Raw genomic sequence first — 13,199 nt, 5'->3', positions numbered from 1 at the left:
GTCTTTTAAACATGCAAATACATACCCACTGGTTCCCCTTTATCTACCATGCTCGTTGCATTCTCAAAAAACTCTTAACAGATTTGTTAAACACAATTTCCCTTTTGTAAAGTCATGTTGACTCTGCCTAATCATAATATGATTTTCTAAATATCCTGTACAAGTTCTTTAATAAGGGAATCCAGCATTTTCCCTTAAACTGATGTCAGGCTAACTGGCCTATAGTTTCCTGCTTTCCCTCTCCCTCCTTTTTTGAATAGTGGTGTTATATTTGTTACCTTCCAATTCACTAGGACCGTTAACTAGGTCCATTCCAGAACTGAGGTCAGCAAAGACGAGGGTGATCGGTGAGTGGGAGCAAGCGCAAGATAGGACACAGGCAGCAAAGTTCTTGGTTAGTTAAATTTTACAGTGGGTGAACAATGGGTGGCCACTCAGAAAAGCATTGGAATAATCAAGTCTGAAGATGACAAAGGCATGGATGATGGTTTCAACAGCTGCAGATGGGCTGAAACAGGGGTGGAGGCCAGTGATATGGGGTTGAAAGCTCAGGCAGGGACTGAACAGGACACAGAGACTGCAAACAATCTGGTTCAGCCTCCAACAACAGTCAGGGGGAGGGATGAAATTGGTAACAGGGGTGTGGAATTTGTGCAGGGACCAAAGATGGCTTCAGTCTTCCTAATGATGAACTGGAGGAAATTACATCACATTCAGCATGGATGTCAGGTAAGCAGTCTGACTACACTGAGGTAGCGGAGGGGATCAAGAGAGGTAGCGGAAACACAGCTGGATGTCATCAATGTACATGAAACGGTTGACGATATGTCTATGGATGATTCTGTCTAGTGGCAGCATATAGATGAGAAGATGGGGGAACAAGGAACTTCAGAGATAACTGAAAATCTATTGCTGGAGATGCTCTAGCTATGGATTGAATAAGTAAGAATTGAACCAAGTGATGGCAATCCTACTGACCTGCATAATGGAGGAAAGGCACTGGAGGAGGACACTGTGGTTGACAATGTTAAAAGCTGCAGAGAAATCGAGAAGGGATTAATGCATCATAGTTAAAGATGCAGAGAATGTCATCTGAACTTTGGTTAGTGCTGCTTCGGTGCTGTGATAGGGACAAAGACCTGATTGAAAAGATTTCAAGATGGAGTTGCTTGAAAGATGAACATAAATTTATGGACGTGAAAGAATGTTTAAGAAATTGAGAGGAAAAGGATGAGATAGTAGCTGGCAAGGTCAAAGGGGTCCAGGCTGTTTTTCTTTGAAGTCAGGGTGATGTTACGGCCACGTGGTGAGGGGTGAGGGTTTGGATGTTCAACTCCCACCTGACCGCAGCAAGTGTTTTTGTTATTAGGGTTTTAACCCTTCTGTGTTTTGTCAAATAAACAGACAGTGACGGGTTTTCTTGTAGGTTTAAAAGCGATTAGCCATTTAGTGCGCAATATTCACTCCCGAAATGGTCGCACTCACACACACCCATACACGATAGATAGAGAGGAAAAAAAGTAAGGGGTTTGATGCAATGCAAGTTTTCAGGGTTCATGGTAACCTGTTGATTCTTCTCAGAGGTCAATTTCTCTTTAAAGTTGCAGACCTGGGTTGCTTGTAGATTTCTCTGTTGGGTTGAAATTTCAGTCTAAGTACGGGGATCACTTCCAGTTTTCTACTGCACAAGCTGAAGTGTAGAACTCACAGCAGGGCACCTTCTTGCTGGATTTTCTCCCACCTGAGACAGATTTTGGTGATATTTGTCCTGATTCTCTTTCTCTCTCTCTCTCTCCAGAGAACTACTTTTTAAGCTAAAAGTCTCACATCTTTCCTCTGTTGGAAGACACAGATCTTCCTCCCTGTGGTGACTGACAATAGCCCAGGATGTGGCTACTTCATACCTTCTTTGTTTCAGAAGAACCCATTCAATTCAAAAATGTCTCTTGATAGGTTCAGGATGGATATAATTGACACCTCTTAGCTTTGGAATGCATCCTTCTGTCCTTGTCAGACGGTAAGAAAGTTTGAATATACAAGGCCAGGTCTTTTGATCTATGCTGGCCATTTTGAGGCACATTGTCCATTTTTTAAAAAGAAACGTCCATTTTTATAACTCTTTAGGTTGAGTTCTTGCATTTTCAATCACTGCAATTTATGCGGTCAGCAGTTTAATAAGAGTGGGATTAAGGGAACAGGAGATGGGTCTCATGGACAAGATGAGCTTGCAGAAGACATGAGGGAAATAGAGAAATTAGAGAAAGATGTGAAAAAGAGGTTTAACTTGTTGGGCAAGGGGAAGATGGGATGCAGCAGATGCAGCTGAATAGATGGTTTCAATCCTAGTGATAAGGTCCTTGCATGTTATTAGAGTGGGGGGGTGGAGGGGGGAGGGTTTAAGGAGACAGTTGATCATGAACAAAAGAAGCCAGGAGTTACCTTTGCTCTCCAAACATCACCAAAACAGATTAACAAGTCATTAGTCATTCATCTCATTTAGCAGATCATACTGTGTACAAACTAGTTGGGTGCATATGTGAGCTATATAAATAGAAGCACTTTCCTCTTTAAACGACCGCCACTGCATCTCTGCAGCTGCTAACTTAACACACATTACTTTTATCAGAGTGATTACTTGTAAAAGCGTATCAGTCCTTCTGCACATGTGCACCCATCTGGGAGAGCCCGAAAGCCATTTTGGGACTGCAGATGCACACTTGATCAGTCGCACCCACGCCTAGGCTACTGAGAGCTGACTGGAGAGGAAACCAGAAGTGGGACCTACCAAAACACATTGCCTTGCTGAGCCTAGAGCTTGAAGCTGCCTTGCCAGTACACTGCATATAGTCAGACATTCACAAAACGTAACTACCTGTGTTATTGACATTAAGTATTATGTCCCAAGATGGCTCCTGGATGGACATCTCCCAAGGGAGCTGCAGACTGTGCACCTCTGTCCTTGGCCATCTGCTGCTATCGTTAGCCCTTTCTCCTATAGTCGCCTCCCTTGCACTGTTTAAGCTCCCCGGCTCCAATAATGGATGTAATTTAGCCGCAACAAGAAGTTAACTGCTAGATTAAACTATCACCAGCCCCAACCATTTGCTCAGGAGCACTGGATCACTTTTCAAATTTGGCTTCCAAATCCCCGAACTTCTCCGGACATTAAGACTGCACTTTTGCACTGGCCTACACCTCAAGAGTCAGCAGCAGTGTCTCTGAGGTGTTGCCAATTGCTTACATTTTGAAGAAGCTTTGATCAGCTTACAGCCTTTCCCCCTACCGCTGCTAGTAACTGCTGGGTCTGTGACTGGACTACTGGTTCTACTGGTTTTTCAGGTTCAGCTACAGTCTGGTTCTTGGCTAGGGCTTCACATTCCTAAGGCCAAAGTACATTTCTCTGCCGCCTCTGGATCTGATCCAACTCTGCCACTATTTTTGTTCTGCCCTGCAAACGAGTCTGCACACCTCTTGGATCTTCATTCACACAGAAATACCTCCAACAGTGTGTCTTCCGATATTCTAACTGTCAAATAGCTTCTGAACTTCGTTCACCCTCCACAACTGTCTCCAAACTTCAACCATTCGCCGATGCTCCATTAGGACTCCACCTAACTGACATCAAGTTTATCCCACCAGGGGTCCTCGGACACTAACTCTGGACCCCCTCCTATTGTCTCCTCTCTATTTCCCATTTACTACCAGAATATATATATCCTGATAATTGCTATGTAACCAGGAACAATGTAACTTGATTTTCCCCGTGTCCCATTCACATGCACATTTTAGCTGCCACTCTGGATCTGAGCCCAGCACTTCTATTTCTACTTTTTGTTTTACTTCTTTTCTCTTTACCCTTCCTAGACTCCTGTTGTTGTGCCTCCTTTCATTTTGGGTACTCTGCCCTCTCAAATCCCCACCCCAACCTTTCAGTACTCCTCGACCTTCCTACACTCCTGCCACCTTCCCAGATTTGACACCATCTTAGATAAACTCACAGCTTCCCTCTGTGCCGCTCTGGAATCCTGCGAAGGGTCCATGGAGGCACTTCTCACTGCCTCCTTATGAACAGCAACCCCAATGCCCCATCCTATTCTCTCTCCAAACTTCCTACCAACTGAACACGCAGGAGGTTAATCCTGTCCATCTCCTCCCTGTCCCCACCCAGTGCTGACCCCATGAACTCTGCCAGTGGATCAACTATCCCCACCCCTCTCTGCATCTCCCTCCAGAATGTCCATTCACTTGTGAACAAGGCCATTGCCGTCTATGAGTTCATTGTGGCTGACTGTATTGACATCATGGCCTTGACGAAACTTGTCTGAGGAGTGATGACCAATGACCCCTCTAAATTTTTTTGTTGTGCGCAGCCTATTAATTTAAGTGCACATTACCTTTAAATTTATTTACACAGCTGCACGCATGTGTCATCTTAAAGGGGCAACTTGTGTGGGGCCTGTGTGGCAATTCTGGGTTGTTGCGTGGCCGTGCATGCACACATATTAGATGGAACAAGGTGATGACACCTTCTCCCTGAATGAAGCCTCCCAAACTGGTTATACTTTCCACCACTTGCCCCAGACAGACCTTTGTGTGGCTCATATCACCAAATCACACCTTACTTTGTCCCCCTGCTCCTCTGGCATTTTCTCCTCCTTTGAGCATCTCATCTTGTGCCATCCCTCTCTCCTTGTTCTCTATCACCCACTTAAGTACCATTAAAATTCTCTCACGAGGAGATCTCCACTGCTTCCCTCCTTTAGCCTCTGCACTGCATGATCTCTCATCCTCGGTGATTCCAACCCCTCTCTCAATTCATCATGCTCTTTCTCCTCGAGTTCACTGCCCTCTAATGCACTCCTGGTCAGCCTCCCACATTCTACCCTCTGTAAACTTGAAGTCATCCAAAACTCTGCTGCCCATTACCTAACTCCTTATCTCCTTAAGTGGCTTATCAAATTTTGTATAACGCTCCCGTGAAGCACTTAGGACATTCTGCTACGTTAAAGATCCTATATAATGTTATGATCCTGTAGTTTTTTTTTTAACGGGAAGAATGCGGTATGCCTTTAAGACTGGAAAAGGAGCAGTACTGCTTTAAGGCAACAAGCTCCAGAGACTGAGTCAAAGAATGCATTCTTGTTGCCCCGGGATACAGCCACTCAAAAACTGAGGATCGAGAGATACAATGTTGCCGACTGACATTTGAAACTAGCTGAAAAACTGGCTTTCGAGACACAGTTAACAGAGACTGTCAGCCAGCATATACTGAAGGAAAAAGAGCACTCTCTCTTGGTTTATTTAAACCCTATTTATTATACTCTAAGAATTCTGATGTCAAGCCAGATTAATTTCTTGAAAGAAAATAACCAAATTCCTTTAACTACGGAACTGTTTTTAGTTTTAGAGATACAGCACTGAAACAGGCCCTTCGGCCCACCGAGTCTGTGCCGACCATCAACCACCCATCTATACTAATCCTACACTAATCCCATATTCCTACCACATCCCCACCTGTCCCTATATTTCCCTACCTATACTAGGGGCAATTTATAATGGCCAATTAACCTAGCAACCTGCAAGTCTTTGGCATGTGGGAGGAAACCGGAGCACCCGGAGGAAACCCACGCAGACACAGGGAGAACTTGCAAACTCCACACAGGCAGTACCCAGAATTGAACCCGGGTCGCTGGAGCTGTGAGGCTGCGGTGCTAACCACTGCGCCGCCCTAATTGTTGAAATTCATTGCTGGAAAAGAAGAGCATCAATTCAACTGCTGAATTAAGACTACGGACTGTCCTACTGTTGAAGAACCTTTTTTTCCCCCAATCGGACCACTGCGAGGACTTCAAGAAACCTTAGACTGCTTCACGTTGGAAGAGTCCACTTCGACAGGAGTGTAAATCTGCAAGGACACTATTCCTTTCTATTTTAGATGTTGCTTATATCTTAGTAGTGTTTAAGAATTTAGTTTTTCTAATACCAGTTAATTTGTTGATCTAAAGACATCAGATTTGGTTAGTCTCATTCGGCGGTAAATAAATGGTACAATTTGGCTGGGTTTTTCTTTAATTTGGAAAGTTTAAAATGATATGTTAGGCGATCTGTGGAGGGACGGGACTGAACCTTTGGTGCATTTCTGCACAATCAGAATCGTATATTTTGACTTGAGCGGTTGGTCGTAACAATTACTACACATTGTTATACAGTATAAAAAAATTGAAATTTACTCACAAATTCCAAGAACATTCACATTGCCAGTAATTTGGGTATATCATAAAACAAATGTGTGTGTTTTGATGCCAAATCATTTTTCACTTTGGCTTTGTACCAGTAAATGCATTTGACCATTAAGTCATCAGGGGACCGAAAAGCACAACTTTCCACAATCTCAAGATTTAGCAAAGGATGAGAAGGGGGGGAAAAAACCTCAGAGCGTACTTGGAGACGAGAACAGTATTCTGTATTACTTGCGAAAGCAAACTGCAATTTTAATGCATAGACGGAAGCACAAACTGTAATAAGATTGAGATACAAGTCGGCAATCCCTCCTCCCAACTGTTCAAGTATTATCCTAGATAAAATTACAAAAGGTGAACAAGGAAAATACTAGGAGTGAGAGTTACGATTGAAGAAAAGCGGGACATCGCAAACCCATTTCAACACTCAAGTGTGTGACACTTAATGGTTTTAAGAACTATTTTGAACAACTCAAATGCACGAAGTTAGAGCAAAAATAAACAGCCTGTGACACCATAACCTCAATATTAAATAAACTTCCCCTTTTGTGTCAAAAAGGAACATTTAAAAAGGAAATCTAAGATTGAAGGGGGAAATGACTGCGTGGTAATACTGTGCTTTCAGCAAACGGACGAAATGAGTGCCCAAACTGCATGAGCAAAGACCCCATATGAAAACAAACGTATTGTCAATACCATCAGGGAAATGATTTTATATATAATATATATTCTACGATTGAAACTAGCAACGGCAATTGCAAGTAAATTTAAATAAATGGATGGCAGTGTATTTCTCTGACAGACCCCCCCCAAGCTTAGATAAAACCTCACACTAGGTTAGATGTCATGAAAAATCGGAACTCACTCGGAGTGATGGACACTTGCAGGTTCCTGGGCAGACTGAGTGCCAGTGCCTGTGCCTGTGCCTGTGCCTGTGCCTGACCAGGCGCTCTGGGACAGCCTGAGGGAAGGCGCTCGGTGCTGTCGGTTCATACGGCGCCGCATAAACCTCGCAGTAAGCGTGGATCTGAGCAGTCGGCGGTACCTGCAGCGGCCAGTCCGTGCCCACAGCTGGCTTCCCTCGCTCTCTTTCTCACAGGCAGAGCCTATCAGTAGACGCCATGTGTGTCACTCAGCTCCCCAAACCTCCGACGCGCTGAACAGAGTCGAAGATCGCGATCACCTCTGACCTTTCACCTCCAACCCTCTTCCTCGTTTGCTGCTTCTTCCGGGAAGGTAACTTCCGGCCCCGAGCATTCTTGTTTCCAGAGAGGAGATGACATGTTGCATTTAGACAGGGCTTTTAATCAAGTGAAACATCCGAAGGCTGTGCATAGGATCGAAATCTGACAAAAATTGTCAGTTCTGATGAAGGGCCACAGACCTGAAACCGTTAATACTGCTTCGCTCTCCACAGATGCTACCAGACCTGCTGAGTATTTCCAGCATTTGTTTTTATTTCAGATTTCCAGCATCAGCAGTATTTTGCTTTTATTATAAAGGAGACATTAGGATAGGTGTTTGGTCAAAGCCGTAGGTTTTAAAGAGCATCTTATAGGAAGAAAGAGTGGGTTTCAGCAGCTGATTGACAGAGGTAGGGCAGAGACTGGTGATATTATGGAGGTGGACTGCACAATGAGAATAGGGGGTCTTAGTGATGGAGAAGCTATGGGTAAGAAGTCCGGAATGGTTAAAGGTATTGGCACTGTCAAGCTCCTGATTTCGTATCTTTTAAGTAAATTAACAATTGCCTGGATTTTGTAGTCAGTGGCAAAGGCACAGATAAAAGAAAGTAAAACTTGGATTTATAAAGCACCTTTCACAACCAGAGGATATCCCAAAGAGCTTTACAGCCAATGAAGTACTTTTTGAAGTGTAGCCAGTATTGTAACATACAGAACGTGTTCGCCAGCTTGCACACAGCAAGCTCACACTACCCTTGCTGTTCACTACCCCTGACCGTCCACAGAGTTTTGTTGCAGACTTTTGAGCAGAAACTTGCTATTATCGGGCGTCTGATCCAGCGCGGCACCCTCTACAGGGGATCTGTGATGTTTGTGAGCAGGGAAAACAAAAAGTGGCTCTTCAACCAATCAGATTCAAGAATCCTCACTGAGACTTGTATTGTGTAAACCTGGAAGTATAAATTAGATTGAAATCATGTACAGAAAGTGAAATCAAGATATTAAATTCTGAAGGACTGAGTCTCCACACTTTTAAAATTACATTTCTGTGCCCAAGATGTTGTTTATCTGTAATTATGACCTACCATGCCATTAATAATTGATTTCAACTTGAATGCACCAGCCCTAACTTATTCTGCTGTGTTTAGTAGGTAACTAATAGATAAGTACCAAAACTTCACACATTGCACGAATTTCAATGTTGAGTGTAACAGCGAGGTACTGTTATAGCACAGCCTGTAGAGGAGCAGGGTAACTCGGGACTTCAACTTCCAGATTTCCTCATTTAACTGCATGTGCAAACTGCAGAGGTTGCTGTCCGATTTACTCCATAATAACAGTGAGTGCTGTTAGCCTCATCGTTATTCTCAATGCAAAATCCAGGCTATTGTCTTTTTTTTAAAGCCTCTGTCATTCTGCTTACTTCTGCAGAATTGTTCTCAAGCTTGGTTCTCGTATAATATCATAGAATATAGGAACAGTAGTTGGCCATTTAGCAGCTTGAGCCTGTTCTGCCATTCATTGAGATTATGGCTGATCTGCAACCTAACTGTATATACCCACTTTTGCTCATATACCTTTGGTTAACAAGAATCTACCAATCTACTTTTAAATTTATCAATTGATCCAGCATCAATTGCAGTCTACAGGAGAGAATTCCAAACTTCTTTCACCCTTTGCGTGTAGCAATGTTTCCTAATTTGACTCCTGAAATGTCTGGCTCTAGTTTTTAGACCATGTTCCCCAGTCCTATACTCCCCAACCAGCAAAAATAGTACTCTATTTGTTCTCCTTAAAATCTTGAAAACTTCAATCAAATCACATCTTAACCTTCTAAATCCAGGGAGTACAACTCTAGTTTGTGTAATCTCTCCTTGTAATATAACCCTTGGAGTCCAGATATTATTCTGGTAAATCTATGCTGTATTCCCTCCAAGATAATATATCCTTCCTAAGGTGTGGTGCCCAGGACTGCTCATAATACTCCAGGTGTTGTCTAACCGGAGCTTTGTCTAGCTGAGGTATGACTTTTACCACCTTGTCCTCTAAATATAAAGGCCAGCATTTCATTAGCCTTTTTGATTATTTTCTGTAGCTATTCATTTTAATGATCTATCTACCTAGACCCCAAAGTCTCTGGACCTCCACTGTTTCTAGCTTTTCACCATTTAGAAAATGTCCTTTTCTTTTTAGGTCCGAAGTGGATGACCTCACATTTGTCTTCATTGAAATCCATTTGCTACTGTTTTGCCCGTTCACTCTTTGTATCAATATCTCTCTGTAATGTTATACTTTCATCAATCTGCTTACAATGCCAAATTTCCTGCCATCATGATTTATATTATCCTAATGTCCTTGAATACTACAAAGGTACAGCCTGCAATTACCTACTAAAAAATAAAAATGTGGAGGGTTTGCTGTATTTTATTTCTCCATAGGAGACCCTTGAAAGGTCTTCAATCCAGGTTTGTACTTGGCAAGAGATAGCAAAAGTAAAATCTGGTGTAAAAATTGATGTTTAGATTCTTTATTGAAAAGTATTCCCCTGCACTTTGCGTGCTCTTAGTTTTAGAGAAATCCAGGTCCTTTAGGTAGTCTATGTTATTTTTAGTGTGTCTACTTTTAAAATTTTAAGGACAACTTCTCAATTTCCTGAGTGCAGTTTTGACATAAATGTTAGAATCAAATTACAATTCTGGACCTTAAGTATTAGTACAAAAATATTTAGATTTCCCCTTGAGGACCTTCCTGGGCTCAGGAATGAAGACAAGTATAACACAAATTGAATTTAATCTTTCTCAGGCTATGGGGTTGACAAGGGGAATTGATAATTGCAGGTTCTCAATGAGATTAACAGCTCCCCCAAGATTTGGTGTCACAAAAAGAATTTAACAGCTTTTCAGGTAGGCAGGTAACTGAAATGTGGATAACAAAGATTCCATCGCAGCACACACAGAAGCAAAGTACTGCAGATGCTGGAAATCTGAAGCAAGAACAGAAAATGCTGGAAATACTCAGCAGGTTCTCTCCACAGACACTGCCTGACCTGCTGGCGGCCATGGGCGACCTTCAGTACTTCAACTAATTAATTGGATAGCAGGTCTATTTTATTCCCATTCCTGGACCACATACACTGATATCACTTGTGACTCCACCATTGTCCTGGATGAAATTAACTAACTCAGCACAGACTAACGATCGAACTTGGAATCTTCCTAGATTGAAATAAAAACAGAAAATGCTAGAAAGACATGTTATATCAGTCAACATCTGTAAAGAGAAAGAAGAATTTATAGATGTTTGGGTGGGTAACCAGTCATCAGCATATTCTCTCCACGGATGCTGCTTGATCTGAGTATTTCCAACATTTTCTGTTTTTGTTCCATAGCAGCACATTGTTTATTAAGGTTTTACTTCAGGAAGAATCCAAACATTCAAATCCCAAAACCAATAACTTTGAAATTAGTCTAGATGAAAAGTTATTGACGCTAAATCTATGAATTTTTTTGACAATACTTTCTTTTGCCACTCATTCTAATTTCTTCTGCTTTGTGTTTTTTTCATTTTAATTCATGTACAATGTGAACACGTCACATGTTTCATGTATTTCCATGGTTTGTTCTACTTATGTGCTAATGTAGATTACACTAATATATATAATTTTATACATAATATGTGTGTATATGTTTACATCACTTGGTAGCATCCTCCTGTAGATTATTTCAAGATTGCAATTTGTTTTGTTATTGTACTTTGTTACATTTTTGATATTGCTGCCTTGGTTAAAAAATAAATACATTAAACAAAATCAACAATAAACACCAACTATTTTTCATTTAACTGCCAAATAATGTGGCTTTTATGCCCTTCAGTGGCTACAATTTTGGTATTATAAGCCCAAAAACAGACATTGTTTTCCAAGGTCTATTATCAATGGCATGCACCTTTAAAACTATGGAAGGTTGGCTTTGGATTGTTCCTTCAAAAATGTGACGTTTTTTCATGGATTATTTTATATATTTTATTTTCACCCGACTTAATGGGGTATATCACCAGTGTTATTTTTACAGTAATTAAATTTTTTCCCATCTTTCTCTTGTCTCTTCACATGTTGACTTCCTTATGGGGTAAGGTTCCCATGGGCAGCCTTCAGTACTTCACTTAATTAATTGGATAGCAGATCTATTTTATTCCCATTCCTGAACCAGCTGCGTTGATAGCACCTGCAGTGACTCTACCACGGCCCTGGTTGAAATTAACTAACTCAGCACAGACCAGGGATTGAACCAGTAACATTCCTAAATTGAAATAACCGAAAATGCTAGATAGACATGTTAGATCAGTCAACGCCTGTAAAGAGAAAAAAGAGTTTACAGATGTTTGGGTGGATAACCAGTCATCCGTCAACAATCTTTGTTTACTGACATATGACCTGGTTAGTATTTCCATCATTTTCTATTTTTACTTCAGATTTATGTCCTTTAGGTAATTTTTTACTTTTCACTATTTAAGATTGTATGAAGCAGTTGCTTGCTGTATGAACTCACTGAAGCATTGAGGAAGCCTTTTTGATAGTATCATCCCTCTTGAGCAGTCACTGGTCATTATGACATATTTTTGGCTTCAGTATATTGCAGTTATGTTAGACAATTTCGGATTCTTTTGTTTTTAAATTTACAAATTCTAAAGAGGAAAGTCAGGGCAATAGAATATTGTGATTTGGGTCAAGTCAACCAGTGTGGGACAGGAGGGGTCAGCATTTCACAGCAATCCTTTTCCTTTTGGCCTCCTTGTCTTGAAAGACAATGGGCAAGCACCAAGAGGTGGTCAATGGTTTGTGGAGCAGTGCATGGAATGTCTTTAAAGGCCAATTCTAGAGTGACAGACTCATCCACAAGCGCTGCAGGTAAAGTTGGTAGTCAGGGCTGTTACACAGTTGGCTCTCTCCTTACACTGCTGTCTCTTTTCCTGCCAACTGTTGAGTCTCTTCGACTCACCTCTCTTCAGCCCATCCTTTATAGCTGCCCGCCAGCTCCGGCAATTGATGGCGACTGGCTCTCACGATTTGTGGTCAAAGTTGCAAGACTTCATGTAGCGTTTGCAAACTTCTTTAAAGCGGAGACATGGACGGCCAGTGGGTCCGATACCAGTGACGAGCTCGCTGTACAATGCGTCCTTAAGGATCCTGCCATCTTCCATGCGGCTCACATGGCCAAGCCACCTCAAGCGCCGCTGGTTCAGTAGGGCATACATGCTGGGGATATTGGCTGCCTCGAGAACTTCTGTGTTGGAGATACAGTCCTGCCACCTGATGCCAAGGATTCTCCGCAGACAGCAAAGATGGAATGCGTGAGACGTCGCTCTTGGCTGACATACATTGTCCAGGCCTTGCTGCTGTAGAGCAAGGTATTGAGGACACAGGCTTGAAACACTCAGACTTTTGTGTTCCGTGTCAGTGCGCCAATAGTGCATTAGCAAATAAGGTCAATGCAAAGAATCATATTTAAAAAACAGGTTCTTTATCTGAATGCGTGAAGCATTTGGAATAAGATAGATGAACTAATCGCCATTATAGAGACACGGTTACAAGGTGACCAAGGTTGGGAAATGAATACTGCAGGATACACAACATTTTGAAAAGACAGACAGAATGGAACAGGAGGAGGCGTACCCCTTATAGTAAAGGATGGCATAAGGACAGTAGTGAGAAAGGATCTTGGCTCAGATGATTAGGAAGTAGAATCAATATAAGTGGAGATTTGGAATAATAAGGGTC

General features: G+C 42.0%; 1 protein-coding gene across 4 annotated transcripts in view; it reads right to left on the bottom strand.

The window, feature by feature from the left end:
* ergic2 (ERGIC and golgi 2) overlaps positions 1-7,438 on the bottom strand; it is an 84,533-nt gene extending 77,095 nt beyond the window's left edge. For 3 of the 4 annotated variants that reach the window (XM_068050608.1, XM_068050607.1, XM_068050610.1), the window contains exon 1: positions 7,105-7,438. The gene's annotated coding sequence lies outside the window, so the exon portion shown is untranslated. The remainder of the gene's footprint in view (positions 1-7,104) is intronic. The other variant, XM_068050609.1, reaches the window with a different exon arrangement.
* Positions 7,439-13,199: the final 5,761 nt, after the last annotated feature.

This window comes from Heterodontus francisci, chromosome 18 (assembly GCF_036365525.1).
Source record: "Heterodontus francisci isolate sHetFra1 chromosome 18, sHetFra1.hap1, whole genome shotgun sequence".
NCBI lineage: Eukaryota > Metazoa > Chordata > Chondrichthyes > Heterodontiformes > Heterodontidae > Heterodontus > Heterodontus francisci.
The sequence above is the reverse complement of the archived record's forward strand: the minus strand, read 5'-3'. Positions and strand labels throughout refer to the sequence as shown.